At 51.8% G+C, this 15974-nt stretch overlaps 1 long non-coding RNA gene across 1 annotated transcript; it reads right to left on the bottom strand.

Moving 5' to 3' along the window:
* Positions 1-4489: 4489 nt before the first annotated feature.
* LOC141409329 (uncharacterized) lies at positions 4490-15392 on the bottom strand. Its single transcript, XR_012429405.1, has 2 exons — positions 15275-15392; positions 4490-4557 (listed from the first exon to the last, which is right to left on the bottom strand). It is a non-coding gene; the product is annotated as an uncharacterized lncRNA (long non-coding RNA).
* Positions 15393-15974: the final 582 nt, after the last annotated feature.

Here is a 15974-nt window from a genome sequence, read left to right as displayed (position 1 = left end):
AAGCTGCACCCATGGTGACTCTTCCTGCTGAAGCAAAGCCCCGCAGGACAATAAGGTATGTGTTGAGTATGAGGATGTCTTACATAAAACATGTTACCTTGTGGAATGCTTGAAAACAAACAAGTTCATCTCTGTAAATTTTAGTAAATTTTCTTCCTGAAGCTCTTTCTTGGGGAAAATTACTTCTCATATCACTTGTTAACTGGGCTTTACTCACCCCATGTACAACCAGATTTTATTTTTCTTTAAAGGATGGGGCCGGGCGTGGTGGCTCATGCCTGTAATCCCAACATTTTGGGAGGCCAAGGTGGGTGGATCACCTGAGGTCAGGAGTTGGAGACCAGCCTGGCCAACATAGTGAAACCTCGTCTCTACTAAAAATACGAAAATTAGCTGGGTGTGGTGGCAGGCGCCTGTAATCCCAGCTACTTGGGAAGCTGAGGCAGGAGAATTGCTTGAACCTGGGAGGCAGAGCTTGCAGTGAGCCAAGATCGCGCCACTGCACTCCAGCCTGGGCGACAGAGTGAGATTCCATCTCAAAAAAACAAAACAAAACAAAACAAAAAACGCTGGGCGCGGTGGCTCACGCCTGTAATCCCAGCACTTTGGGAGGCTGGGGCAGGTGGATCACCTCAGGTCAGGAGTTCGAGACCACCCTGACCAACATGGAGAAGCCCCGTCTCTACTAAAAATACAAAATTAGCCGGGTGTGGTGGCACGCGCCTCTATAATCTCAGCTACTCGGAGCTGAGGCAGGAGAATGGCTTGAACCCGGGAGGTGGAGGTGGTGAGCTGAGATCGCGCCATTGCACTCCAGCCCGGGCAACGAGCGAAACTCTCTGAAAAAAAAGAAAAAAAAATGAACTTCCATCTTTTTTTCTTTTTCTTTGAGATGGAGTTTCGCTCGTTGCCCGGGCTGGAGTGCAATGGCGCAATCTCGGCTCACCACCACCTCTGCCTCCTGGGTTCAAGCCATTCTCCTGCCTCAGCCCCGAGTAGCTGAGATTATAGAGGCGCGTGCCACCACACCCGGCTAATTTTGTATTTTCAGTAGAGACGGGGTTTCTCCATGTTGGTCAGGCTGGTCTCGAAATCCGGACCTCAGGTGATCCGCCTGCCTCGGCCTCCCAGAGTGCTGGGATTACAGGCATGAGCCACCACACCCGGCGGAAAGTCCATTTCTGCTAGCAAGAAACCTGTACAGGAATTTGAGCGTGACTAAATAATCATGTATTCCTCGGTGTTTCTTTAGACTGTTGGGTGTTGGACTTTGGACAGGTGTTCAAGGACCTGGAAGGGACAGCCTATGTCCTCTCCACGTGACGGGAATCCCCACGGCCCTGGGCAGTGCATTCCAAGTTCGCCAACGTGGCAACTTAAAACAACAAATACTTATCTCACTCTGTTTCTGAGGGTCAGGAATCTGGGAGCGGCTCGACTGGACCGTTTAGTCTGTTGGACTGGACGAGCTTGCAGTCCAGCTGATTGATGGCCAGGGCTGTGGTCGTCTGAAGCTTGACTGGTGCTGGAGGACCTGCATCGCGTCCAGGGTGGAGAACTCATGCAGCTGCTGCCAGGAGGCCTCAGCTCCTCGTCACGTGGGCCCTTCCCCAGAGCCAGTGACCAGAGGGCAGGAGCCACAGCCTTTTCTATCCTCAACTCAGAATTGACCGTCACCTCTGCCAAATTGGTCGCCAAAACCCACCCTTGGACAATGTGGGAGGGACTGGCTGGGGTGTGAGTATCCGGTGACGGGGTCATGGAGGGCCAGCTGGGCTGCTGAGCATATTGATGATTGTATTGAGATCTGCTCAGCAAGACGTATCCAGGCAGCTCCTCATGGCTCCTGACCATGTGGACCAGGCCCAGGCCCAGCCTTCACAGCCACACTGATCAACTCAGGAACAGAAAGTCAAACCTGTTAAGTCCGTCCTCTCGATTTGTATTTGGAGAAGAGACTTTGCCTTTCGGGTCCCAGAGCTAGAAGGGTGAACTGTGAAGAGCTGTTAGCATCTTTCCACCTGGCGAGGAAGCCAGCCACGGCTGAAGAGGACCAGGCCCACAGAGTGGAAAAGAAGGCAGGAGATGAGCGTCCCAGAGCCAGGCCTGTGTCCCTAGATCCAGTCCCTCGAAGGGGCTCCCTTTCATTTCCTCGTCATGAGCCAATCCCCTTTTTACTATGTTGCCTGTCTAAGTCCATTAGCTACTGGGCTGCTCACACTGGCCAGAGGCCTGGGGACCTTCCTGAACATCCCTGGCAAGGCTTCAGAGGCCTCATATGGGTCCAGCTACTAGGAAAGAAGAATCATCTCTGGGCATCAATTTATAGCCCATTCCTAAAAGTAACTAGTTTGAGGTGTCTCTGGTCCCAGGGAGAATTCCTTAGGGGAATGATACGCTATTTGAAGCGAGAAAAGGTTTGCTAGTCTGTGGCTGGTCTCCCAGTTTCATTTTTATTTATTTATTTTTTGAGACAGAGTTTCACTCGTTGCCCAGGCTGGAGTGCAATGGTGCATTCTTGGCTCACCACTGCAACCTCCATCTCTGGGGTTCAAGTGATTCTCCTGCCTAGTCTCCCAAGTAGCTGGGATTACTGGCGCCTGCCACCAAGACTGGGTAATTTTTATAGTTTTTAGTAGAGATGGGGTTTCACCATGTTGGCCAGGCTGGTCTCGAACCCCTGACCTCAGGTGATCTGCCTGCCTCGGCCTCCCAAAGTGCTGGGATTGTAGATGTGAGCCACTGCACCTGGCCTGGTCTCCCAGTTTTGAATGTGCCATGTAGCCAACAGGATGCTATGTTTGCTTGTCTCTGGGATACAGCCAGTCATCAGATGGTTGTGTCTTCACCGTTTCATTCCCAGCCAGCCACTGTCAGCTGAACTGCTCCCTGATGCCTGCTGGACAGAACCTGGAGTCTCCCTTGAGGATGGCGGTCTCATGCCATCAGGCCTTATCATTAGGTGACAGGTTATCACTGGCTTGTGGCCGTTGGAGGTTCTCAGCACATCAGCAGTGGATCTGCTGCTCGGGAGTTTCCCATGAACCACATTGGAATTTTGACAGCCACAGCTAACAGGGAAGAGGCTCGGTGACCAGTGACACATCCCGGCCTTTTCTGCCAACACCTAAAAGAAACTCTACTTGGCTGGGTGCGGTGGCTCACGCCTGTAATCCCAGCACTTTGAGAGGCTGAGGGAGGTCGATCACTTGAGGTCAGGAGTTCGACACCAGCCTTGCCAACATGGTGAAACCCCATTGCTACTAAAAAAATGCAAAAAAAAAAAAAAAAAAAGCCGGGAATGGTGGCACGCACCTGAAATTCCAGCTACTCCGGAGGCTGAGGCAGGAGAATCGCTTGAACGTGGGAGACAGAGGTTGCGGTGAACCAAGACTGCACCACTGCACCCAGCCCGGGCAACAGAGCCAGGATCTGTCGGGGTTTCTGGATGAGAAGTTTTGAGGGGATTGATGAGAAGCCAGTGTGGTTGCAGAGGATGAAGGGACTGGAGACGAAGGATATTTTCTGTAGGATAACAGGGAGTGGCCTGTAACAGATACTTGCCGAGGGACCATACTGCGCTAGGCAGTGTCCTAGAAAACAACAATGCCTGTCCTCAGTGAGCTTCCATTCTATTGAGGGAGAGAACGAAAACAAGCCCAGCAAACAAGGCACATGGTGAGCAAGACAACGAGAGGCCTTGGAGACAGAGTCTGAGGTGCCATAGGCAGGGCAAACTTCATAGAAAAGAGGATTTGACCCAAACATTTAAAAATTTTTTGGAGCCATGTTGCCAAGGCTGGTTTCCAACTCCTGGGCTCAAGCGATCCTCCCACCTCCGCTTCCCAAAGTGCTGGGATCACAGGCGTGAGGCACTGCACCCGGCCAAATGACTAGTTTAGAAAGGGACTTTAAAGCCTTCACTGAGATGCGGTGCAGGAGCAAAGGGAAGCACATCCCAGGGCAGAAGAGGCTGCCCAGACAGAGGCCTGGCCAGCCCCATCGGTGTGGGCAGTTGGGAGGGGGCAGGGAGTGCTGCAGAGTCTGAGGGCGAGTGTTGCTGAGGACGAATAAAGTCTGTGGTAAAAGCATTACTGGCTGCCGGGGGGAGAATGGACTCTAGAGAGGCCAGAGGTGGGAGTGTGAGGCCAGGGAGGAGGGCGGCGGCTTCTGCAGCAGTGCCAGAAGGGAGGAATCCTGGCAGGACTGAGGCACGGGGCTGGCTCTCCAAGAGGCTCCAGTAAAGCCTGGGGTGTCTTGGTGCCCACTCTGGGCTGCTTTCTCTGATCTGCAGCCCCAGGAAGAGAGAAGCCAGCGGAGGCCAGCATGTGGCTGCTGGTGGCCCAGCTGCTGAGGGGGATGAGGGTGAGTCCCCAGACCAGCCTCTGAAATGCCAGGACAGGGCCACAGATGCCAGGCTCAGTGTGGACGTGGAGCAGGAGGAGGGCTTTCTTTTCGCTGTAACTTAAAGGGCTGGTCTGACAAGGAACAGGTGGTCATTTCCATATAGAATATCCACCCTGGCTGGCCCACTTCAGACCTCCTCACCTGGCGGACCTGTGGACAAACAGAACCACGAGTGAACTCAGGCTGCTGCTGGGATTTTCCTGGGGTGCTCTCAGCAGCCCTTCGGAGACCAGCATGCGTTTCTGGTTTCTGGAACGCTCCGCGAGCTCTGGCTGGGGAGTACAAGGGCTGATCAGGTGAAGTTTGAGATTATCCGGAGATGGAAGGGTACTTTGGCTTTACATACACCTTGAACCAAAGCATGCAGTTTGGGTTTTACCATCCCTGTCCCTTATGTGTGTTTTTTTATTTTTTTATTTTGAGACAGAGTCTCGCTCTGTCGCCCAGGCTGGAGTGCAGTGGCACGATCTTGGCTCACGGCAACCTCTGCCTTGCAGGTTCAAGTGATTCTCCAACCTCAGCCTCCCAAGTAGCTGGGACTATAGGCGCCTGCCACCACGCCCGGCTAATTTTCTGTATTTTTAGTAGAGATGGGTTTTCACCGTGTTAGTGAGAATGGTCTCGATCTCCTGACCTCATGATCCGCCCACCTCAGCCTCCCAGAGTGCTGGAAGCCACCATGCCCGGCCTGTCCCTGCTGTTTTATGTTTTATTTAGCTTGACAGTTTACTCTGGCCTTAAGGCAGTCCTATATGAAGTTACAGTTTCGTAAACAGAACAGACAAAATAGAACAAACTCCATAGACTATGTTTGCGACACTTTACCAGTAAATGGAAGAACCGAAGCACTTGTCCAGGAGGATCTGGGCTAAGACAACACCATTACTCCACGGGGCCCAGAGGAGCCGGCCTCCCTGCAGCGTGGAGACGGTGCACAGGACCACTGAGGAATGGCTGACAGTAGTTTAAAACTAAAACTGGAACAGCCAGTAGCATTTCTATATTTAACTCATACAAAAGATATTCTTTAATGTTTCTGAAAAAAATTTAAACTTGGCAGAGTAAAACCGGGTTTCAGTAATAAAATGTATTAATTTATATGACACTGAGCACCTATGCCCTCTCTGTGTGTTTTTTTTTTTTGAGACGGAGTCTCGCTCTGTCGTCTAGGCTGGAGTGCAGTGGCGCGATCTCGGCTCACTGCAAGCTCCGCCTCCCAGGTTCACGCCATTCTCCTGCCTCAGCCTCCCGAGTAGCTGGGACTACAGGTGCCCACCACCACGCCTGGCTAATTTTTTGTATTTTTAGTAGAGAGGGGGTTTCACCGTGTTAGCCAGGATGGTCTCGATCTCCTGACCTCGTGATCTGCCCGCCTTGGCCTCCCAAAGTGCTAGGATTACAGGCGTGAGCCACCGTGCCCAGCCTCTGTGTTGTTTTGTTTTGTTTTTCTAAGATGGAGTCTTGCTCTGTTCCCAGGTTGGAGGACCGTGGCATGATCATGGTTCACTGCAGTGTTACCCTCCTGGGCTCAAATAAGCCTCACATCCAGCTGGGTTTTTACTTTTGGTAGCGTTGAGGTCTTGCTATGTTGCCTAGGCACTTGCAGTGTTGCCCTCCTCACCTCAAACAATCCTCCCACCTCAGCCTCCCAAAGTGATTCCTGCTTCTTAACATATGAAACATTACCTGTTAAATTTCCTGGAAATGTTATTAATAACATCTTCTGGCTGGGTGCAGTGGCTCATGCCTGTTAACCCAGCAATGTGGGAGGCAAAGGCAGGATTGCTTGAGCCCAGGAGTTCGAGACCAGCCTGGGCAACATGGTGAGACCCCATCTCTACAAAAAAAAAGAAAAAAAAATCGCTGGGGGTGGTGGCATGTAGATCTAGTCCCAGCTACTCCGGAGGCTGAGGTGGGAGGATTGCTTGAGCCTGGGAGGTCAAGGCTGTAGTGAGCCTTGATTTTGCCACTGTACCCCAGCCTAGGTGATAGAAACCCTGTTTCAAAAAACAAAAAACCAAAGAAACAATTTTTCCAGACAAAGGTATCTGTGAGTTTTACACATTTTAAAAGGGAACTTGTCATATGAGACTCATGGCTCACGCCTGTAATCCCAGCACTTTAGGAGGCTGAGGCAGGTGGATCACCCAAGGTCAGGAGTTCAAGACCAACCTGGCCAACATGGTGAAACCTCATCTCTACTAAAAATAGGAAAATTAGCCCAGCGTGGTGGCACATGCCTGTAATCACAGCTACTCAGGAGGCTGAGGCAGGAGAATCAGTTGAACACGGGAAGTGGAGGTTGTAGAGAGCTGATATCGTGCCACTGCACTCCAGCCTTGGGCGACAGAGCGAGACTCTGTCTCAATAATAATAATAATAATAATAATGATAATCATCCCTTGCAAGCCCTCTCTAGCTGAGAAATCCTTTTTTTTTTTTTGAGGCGGAGTCTCGCTCTGTCGCCCAGGCTGGAGTGCGGTGGCGCGATCTCGGCTCACTGCAAGCTCCGCCTCCCGGGTTCCCGCCATTCTCCTGCCTCAGCCTCCCGAGTAGCTGGGACTACAGGCACCGCCACCACGCCCGGCTAATTTTTTTGTATTTTTAGTGGAGACGGGGTTTCATTGTGTTAGCCAGGATGGTCTCGATCTCCTGACCTCGTGATCCGCCCGCCTCGGCCTCCCAAAGTGCTGGGATTACAGGCTTGAGCCACCGCGCCCGGCCTAGCTGAGAAATCCTAAAGTACTGTTGAGGATTTGAGGAATGTGTTATTAAACCTTTACTGAATTCAGCACTAGTAAGAAGTTTTGAACTGGCTATCCTGTAGTATAAGCATTCTATTATTCCCAGAACTGGCCCAGCCAGGGGATGGCTGTCATGACGGCTTTAACCACATAACTCAGCTGAATTCCCAAGGGCTGATTTCCAGGGATGGACGGAGCCTCCATGGCCCATAAATCTTCGGCTGCTTCCCAAATCCAAGGAGCAGCTGGAAAGAGTATTGTGTCATGCACTGGATACATCACACACAGGAGAAGAGACTGGAGTCCTTGCTGGGATGGCGCTTGAGATGCGTTCGGTTTCCTCCCTGCTATTGCGGCAGTGCTTGGCACCGTGTCTCCACCCAGCAGGCACTGGAACCTTTGCTGAATGAGTGCACGACTAGTTCTCCCAACTAAGTCCCTGCTTTCTGCTGTCTGCAATTCATTACATAAAACACATCAGGCAGTGTTATGACAGCCTTACTAGGAAAAGTCCTGAGAAGTTTTCTTTTTTTTTTGAGATGGAGTCTCGCTCAGCAGTGGCGCGAGCTAGGCTCACTGCAACCACCGTCTCCTGGGTTTCTCCATGTTGACCAGGCTGCTTTTGAACTCCTGACCTGAGGTGATCCCCCCACCTCGGCCTCCCAAAGTGCTAAGATTACAGGCGTGAGCCACCGCACCCAGCGACTTTTTCTTTTTTTTTTTTTGTACTCCCAACCTTCCCGGTTGGATTATAAGTATGTAATTTGTGATATAATGAGAAAAAAACATATCATATACTTAGACTTTAAAATGACACCAAAACGGATAGGGCCATAATTAGGCAATAACAAGAAGTGAAAGGTACAGGCTGCACGTGGCAGCTTATGCCTGTGATCTTAATACTTTCAGAGGCTGAGGCGGGAGGGTTGAGTGAGCCCAGGAGTTTGAGGCTGCAGTGAGCTCCAGCCTGGGTGACAGAGCAAGACCCTGTCTCTAAAAAAGTAAAAATGAAAACTAAGGGAAATAAAACGTGCAGGCTGTGGGGTGCTCGCCTGTGGTCTCGGCTACTCGGGAGGCTAAGGTAGGAGGCTCCTTCGAGCCTAGGAGTTTAAGACCAGCCTGGGCAACATAGTGAGAACTAATCTCTGGAAAACAAAAAGAGAAGAAAAGCAACAAAAGACATGTAAATTGGAAAGGAAGAATGAAAATTCTCTCTCCAGATAATATGACTTTTTTTTTTTTTTTTTTTTTAAGACGGAGTCTCGCTCTGTCGCCCGGGCTGGAGTGCAGTGGCCGGACCTCAGCTCACTGCAAGCTCCGCCTCCCGGGTTCCCGCCATTCTCCTGCCTCAGCCTCCCGAGTAGCTGGGACCACAGGCGCCCGCCACCTCGCCCGGCTAGTTTTTTGTATTTTTTTGGTAGAGACGGGGTTTCACCGTATTAGCCAGGATGGTCTCGATCTCCTGACCTCGTGATCCGCCCGTCTCGGCCTCCCAAAGTGCTGGGATTACAGGCTTGAGCCACCGCGCCTGGCCGATAATATGACTTTTTAAAAGTCTAGCTGTTTACTTTTTTTTTTTCTTTTTGAGACAGAGTCTTGCTCTGTCACCCAGGCTGGAGTGCAGTGGTGAGATTTTGGCTCACTGAAACCTCCGCCTCCCAGGTTCAAGCAATTCTCCTGCCTCAGCCCCCCAAGCAGATGGGATTACAGGCGCCTGCCACCACGCCCGGCTAATTTTTGTATTTTTAGTAGAGATGGTTTTACCATGTTGGCCAGGCTGGTCTAGAACTCCTGACCTCAGGTGATCCACCCGCCTCAGCGTACCAAAATGCTGGGATTACAGGTGTGAGCCGCCGTGCCCGGCCTTTATTTTTTTGAGATGGAGTTTTGCTATTGTCACCCAGATGAGTGCAGTGGCGCGATCTCAGCTCACTGCAACCTTCACCTCCCGGGTTCAAACAATTCTCCCACCTCAGCCTCCTGAGTAGCTGGGATTACAGGCATGTGCCACCATGTCCAGCTAATTTTTGTATTTTGAGTAGAGAAACGGTTTCACCATGTTGGCCAGGCTGGCCTCGAACTCCCGACCTCAGGTCATCTGCCCACCTCGCCCTCCCAAAGTGCTGGGATTACGGGCATACGTCACTGCACCCGGTCTAAATATGACTTTTTAAAAGTAGGTCGGCTGCGGTGGCTCATGCTTGTAATCCCAGCACTTTGGGAGGCCGAGGCCAGTAGCTCACCTGAGGTTGGGAGTTCGAGGCTAACCTGATTAACATGGAGAAACCCAGTCTCTACTCAAAATACAAAAATTAGCCGGGCATGGTGATGGGCACCTGTAATCCCAGCTACTGAGGCAGCTGAGGCGGGAGAATCACTTGACCCCGGGAGGCAGAGGTTGCGGCAAGCCGAGATCAAGCCACTGCACTCCAGCCTGGGTGACAGAGCGAGACTTTGTCTCAAATTAAACAAAACAAAACAAACCAAAAAAAAAAAAAAAAAAAAAAAAAGGCCAGGCGTGGTGGCTCATGCCTTGTAATCCCAGCACTTTGGGAGGCTGAGGCGGGCGGATCACGAGGTCAGGAGATCAAGACCATCCTGGCCAACATGGTGAAACCCTGTCTCTACTAAAACACAAAAAATTAGCTGGGTGTGGTGGTGCATGCCTGTAGTGCCAGCTATTTGGGAGGCTGAGGCAAGAGAATTGCTTGAACCACTGCACTGCAGCCTGGCGACAGAGCGAGACTCCATCTCAAAAAAAAAAAGTCTAGCTTTTTACCTTTTTTCAATACTTTTATATACATTTGAGGTTTATAACATGATGTTATGATGCTGGGCACAGTGACTCACACCTATGAGCCCAGCACTTTGGGAGGCTGAGGATGGGGGACTGCTTGAGACCAGGAGTTCGAGAGAAGCCTTAAAACATAGTGAGACCCCAGTCTCTAAAAAAAAAAAAATTTTAATTAGCTGGGTGTGGTGACTCACACCTGTGGTCCCAGCTACTCAGGAGGCTGAGCTGGGAGGATCACTTGAGCTCAGGAATTTAAGGTTATAGTGAGTCTTGGTCACACTATTGCACTCCAGAGTGGGGGGACAGAGCGAGACCCCATCTCTAAAAGAAAAAAAGAAAAAAAAAGGAAAAACAAACAAAAAAAGATGGTATATTTCATATTATGTGTATTTTACCACAATAAAAATTGGGGATAAAATAGAACAGAAAATAGTATTTGGCAATAGACACTGCAATTGATAGGGCTGCTGACGAAATATGGGATTTAGAGTTTTAAAAATTGGCCAGGTGCGGTGGTTAATGCCTATAATCCCAGCACTTTGGGAGGCAGCGGTGGGTGGATCACCTGAGGTCAGGAGTTGGAGACCAGCCTGGCCAATATGGTGAAACCCCATCACTACTCAAAATACAAAAATGAGCTGGGTGTGCTGGCGCACGCCTGTAATCCCAGCTACTTGGGCAGCTGAGGTAGGATTGTTTGAACCCAGGAGGTGGAGGTTGCAGTGAGCCGAGATCATGCCACTTCACTCCAGCCCAGGCCACAGAGCGAGACTCTGTCTCAGAACAAAACAAAACAAAAAACTGGGGTGTAGCTTTAGTGACGCTGAGGTCAGGGGCTCCCAGAATATCTGATATTGTTTCATCCCTCAGCTCCCCCTGCTTTTGAGTTCTGGAAGGTGATACCCCACAGTTATGGTAACTGGAAAGCAAGACACATCAAAATGTACTTTGAAATGAGCCTGGGTTCCAAATCCTAATGCTAGGAATGCTGGAAGCTGGGGCTGACCACAGGGCTGAGGCCAGGCCTGCCGGACTCAAATGGAGCTGTCAGTTCTCACCACAGGTCCTGGGGGAGGAGGCAGAGGGGAAAGGCCAGAGGTGGGCTTGCTCCGCCTATTTCTGCCACTTATGGAGAAGAGGAAGCAGAAAGAATGCAGGTGGCTGGGCGGCCTCCCTTCACAGTGACCTCTGGCCCATCTGTAAGGAAGAGGCAGAGGGTCCCACTGTGCATGCAGTTGCTGGTGGGTCCACAGCAGAGAGTGGGGTGTCATGCAGGAGCAGGACTGTGGAGGAGCCTTGCAAGCCTTTCCTTAGGCGCAAAATGAAGTCTGCACATCCCTTCCCAGAAGGGCGGCTGTCCCACATCTGGGAGAGCCTGGCACTGGGCTCTTCCCCATGGGCCACCACATCTGGGAGAGCATCGTCAGAGGCAGTGCCTGAGTGTTTGGCTACCCAAACTGGGTCTTTCCTGGAGCCACATGTGGCTGAGGTTCAATGAACAATTAGCTTCTTTGTTTCAGGGAAGAGAGACACCCGAGAATGTAAGAACCTTTGTCAGGGACTTAGTTGGGTTCACAGCTCAATCCACAGCGCTTAGGTCAGTAAGTGGTAAGTGGCAGGCTCCGAATCAGTGTCTGCTGAATGAATTCAAGAGCTCAGGGTGGGGCGGTCTGGGCTATAGTAAACACAGTTGCAGAGCAGAAATGGAGGCATCCCGGGGTGGGTACTGTAAGGACCAGGCCTTACCGGGGAGGCTGGGATGCTCTGGAGACGGAAGGTGACGCCAGGAGTGTTTTTCCTAGACAGCACCTGGACCACCTTGGTGCACACTTTTTTTTTTTGAGACGGAGTCTGGCTCTGTCGTCCAGGCTGGAGTGAGTGGCGCCATCTTGGTTCACTGCAAGCTCCGCCTCCCGGGTTCCCGCCATTCTCCTGCCTCAGCTTCCCGAGTAGCTGGGACCACAGGCGGCCGCCACCACACCCGGCTAGTTTTTTGTGTTTTTTTGTATTTTTTTGGTAGAGACGGGGTTTCACCGTGTTAGCCAGGATGGTCTCGATCTCCTGACCTCGTGATCCACCCATCTCGGCCTCCCAAAGTGCTGGGATTACAGGCGTGAGCCACCGCGCCCGGCCTTTTTTTTTTTTTTTTTTTGAGACGGAGTCTCACTCTGTCGCCCAGGCTGGAGTGCGGTGGCACGATCTTGGCTCACTGCAAGCTCCGCCTCCCAGGTTCACGCCATTCTCCTGCCTCAGCCTCCCGAGCAGCTGGGACTACAGGCGCCACCACCACGCCCGGCTAATTTTTTTGTATTTTTAGTAGAGACAGGGTTTCACCATGTTAACCAGGATGGTCTCGATCTCCTGACTTCGTGATCTGCCCGACTCGGCCTCCCAAAGTGCTGGGATTACAGGCTTGAGCCACCACGCCTGGCCAGGTGCACCCTTTTTTGTTGAGACCGAGTTTTGCTCTTGTTGCCCAGGCCTCAGCCTCCCGGGTTCAAGCGATTCTCCTGCCTCAGCCTCCCGAATAGCTGGGATTACAGGCACCCGCCACCATGCCCAGCTAATTTTTATATTTTTAGTAGAGACAGAGTTTCACCATGTCAGCCAGGCTGGCCTCGAACTGCTGACCTAAGGTCATCCACTCGCCTCGGCCTCCCAAAGTGCTGGGATTACAGGCGTGAGCCATTGTGCCCGGTTGGGTGCACACTTCTGAATCTCACTGCAGATCTACTGAATCAGAGTCTCCAGGGTGGGCCCAGGGGACCGCCTTAAAGAACACAAGCATCCCAGGCCAACTATTTGAGGATGCCCCATCGGGGCTCCAGATGAGGGTTTTGTAGATCTGGGGTTTTCTCTGGCCCACAGAATGTTTTAAAAATTAATTGCCCTTAATGAAATGTCCCATCAAAATTTAATTTCCAGTTTGGAGGCTGTGGCATTGCTGGCTCTCCAGCAGCTGTCCCCACGGCCCCTGGGGTTGTGCTGGCCGCCTGGCCCTCCCCGGCCTCTCTGCATCCTCCCGTTGCTCTGTTTCTACTCAAACTACTATGACAGCTTCTCACCTGGCCTTTCTCCCTTCACGCTGTTTCCAGGGTGACGTTGTAAAATAGGAATCTGATCTTTAGGCCTTGCGTTGAAACCTTCACTGGTGCCCTGCTGCTATTAGGCCAGGGGCACAGCTGCACCCCAATGGCCTCCCTGCTCCTGCTTCCGTCTGGCTGTGGCTCTGGTTTCTGGTGCTGCTCCCCTCGTGCCCTGTACCCATTACCCACGCAGGAGGCCCAAAGAACATCTCAGACTTTAAGTGCACAAAACTCAACTCTTTTTTCACCCAAACCGCCCCTTCCTTAAAGCTGTCTTCCAGGCAATGCTAACCTCACCCTGAACCCTTCTTTTACAGCCCACAATACCTTACCGACTGTCTTCGGTCCAACCGTGGCTCTACTCCATCCACACCCCTGTTCCTGTGCGTTCCTCATCTCAGAGCCATCCTTTCATGCAAGTCTGACCATCCCCTACCTTCCCACAACCCACCTCGGTCTCCCAAAGTCCTGGGATTACAGGCGTGAGCCACCGCTCCCTGCCTCAAAGATTTTCTTTTTTTTTTTTTTCAGATGAGGTCTCATTCTGTTGCCCAGGCTGGAGTGCAGTGGCGTGATCTTGGCTCACTCCAACCTCCGCCTCCTGAGTTCAAGAGATTCTCCTGTCTCAGCCTCCTGAGCAGCTGGGACTACAGGCGTGCGCCACCACGCCCGGCTAATTTTGCATTTTTTTAGTAGAGATGGGGCTTCACCATATTGGCCAGACAGGTCTTGAACTCTTGATCTCATGATTCGCCCGCCTTGTCCTCCCAAAGTGCTGGGATTACAGGCATGAGCCACCACGTCCGGCCAAGATTTTCTAATTAATGCATTTCCTGGCTTCTTTCCCTTTACTCTGCATTTCTTTTCTCTATCATATAGGTTCTACTTCTGTCGAAATGCAGTTTGCTTTTACCTTAGTGTATTTTCAGATTCTGTTTCCGAGGCCAACTGCCTGCTTATTCATATTAATATTTTGTACTTTAAATTCGCTTGATAGCTGAGCATGGTGGTGCATGCCTGTAATCTCAGCTCCTCAGGCGGGAGAACCACTTGAGCCCAGGAGTTTGAAGCTGGACTGCGCTGACCGCACCTGTGAGCGCCACTGCCCCTCAGCCTAGGGGAAACATTGCCGAGTGCGAGCTTGACTGCTTAGGTTGACGTTTTTCAAATTTTCCCAATGATGAGTATTGTCAGGGCCCAAAATAAAAAAATACCAATGCCTAGTTCCCTCTCATCTAGAATAGTTCAATAGGTGATGATGGGGTCCAGGACTCTGAATTTCGTCCATTTTAGCAGATACTTCTTCCAGTGAGGCAAATATGGAAACCCTTGGATCACCTTTTCACGAACGCAGATCAGCCCATACATTGGCTGTTTTTATCAGGCGCTCACCCCTCGTCCAATGACGTGTCTAGCTGTGGGTGGAGCCGGAAATCTGGCTGCCTAGAGAAGGCTGAAGGTCCAGTTACAGCATAACTAATGTTTCCACAGAGCTCCCATACGTGCCAAGCACCGTGGAACACACAGCCCCTTCATTTAATCTTCCCTATGGGCCTATGAAATAGGTGCTCCTGGCCGGCACCGTGGCTCATGCCTCTAATCCCAGCACTTTGAGAAGCCGAGGAGGGAGGGTCGCTTGAGTCCAGGATTTCAAGACCAGCCTGGGCAACACAGAGAGATCCTGTCTCTACGAAAACTTTAATAATTAGGCGGGCATGGTGATGCCTGGCTGTGGTCCTAGCTACTTAGTAGGCTGAGGTGGGAGGATCCTCTGAGCCCGGGAAGCGGAGGCTGCAGTTAGCACTGCACTCCAGCATGGGCGACAGAGTGAGACCTTGACTCAAAAAAAAAAAAAAAAAAAAAAAAAGAAAAAGGTGCTACTTGTAGTTCCCATTTTACCCATCAAGAAACTGAAGATCTGAGAGACAAAGCCTGCAGGGTGACCGCTAGTCACTGGTAGGGCTGGGATTTGAATAGGGGCGGTTTAACAACTGATCTTTCAACCACACTGCGTGTTGCCCAACTGAAAAGGCCGTCCTCACGTCCTATTTACCCTGGACTTTGCAATTCCGTTATTTCGTAAATTGAGGCTTGTAAATAGCGTGCTAACCAGTTGTCTTAGCCCCCAGTAACATGCAGAATTGAAAAAGAAACTGAAAGGGGCACCGATTTTGTTCACCTTACTTTTTTGGTTTAGTTCTGGAGGAAAACACAGGTGCACTTAGAACAGGATCCACACTTACCAGAAGCCTAATTTTAGCTGCAAAGGAAACCAGTTCTCATCTACCTTTTTCGCGTGTTGGAGGATTAACTACCAAGGCAGGGGCTGCGGCGCGCCCGAGGGCCGTTCTCTTCGATGGCAGAGCAAGAGTCACCGCGCGGGAGCCCCGAGCGACCGCCCCGATGTCCCGGTCCCCTCCCCTGGCCGCCGCCCAGGGCTCTTCATGCCCCGTGACGCCCTCCAGGACAACGCGGCCGAAGGCCGGGCCTTCCGGGGGCCGAGCCGGACGTGGCCCGAGATGCCCGGGTGCCGGCAAAAGACCACGGGTACTCGACAGGCAACCGCGGCTCCGGCCCCTGGAGGCGGACGTTTTGTCTCGCAGCAGTTCAATACCAGATTTTGTTCCCAGAGCACATCCCCGTTGCTTCCGGCACTTGGAAAGACCAATCGTCAGGCCCGAGAATGCAAGACCCACCCTCCTTTGCGACGGAGGAAGCCAATCCAGTTGCTCGCTACTTCCAGTGTCGCGTGCGCCCTCACGCAGGACCCTGCCCAATCGTTACCGTGACGTCCTCCTAGTCCCGCCTCCGGGCCGCCACAGAGGCTGTCAATCCCGCCTCTCCCCTTCACTCCATTAGCGCACTAACTCCCGATGCTGTGACGTGCGCAGCCCCTGCGGCCGGCCGGGGCGGGCCAATGGCGGTGGCGGATACGGCGGGCCA

This window comes from Macaca fascicularis, chromosome 20, assembly GCF_037993035.2.
Source record: "Macaca fascicularis isolate 582-1 chromosome 20, T2T-MFA8v1.1".
Classification (NCBI taxonomy): domain Eukaryota; kingdom Metazoa; phylum Chordata; class Mammalia; order Primates; family Cercopithecidae; genus Macaca; species Macaca fascicularis.
This window is presented reverse-complemented; position numbering and strand designations above follow the sequence as displayed.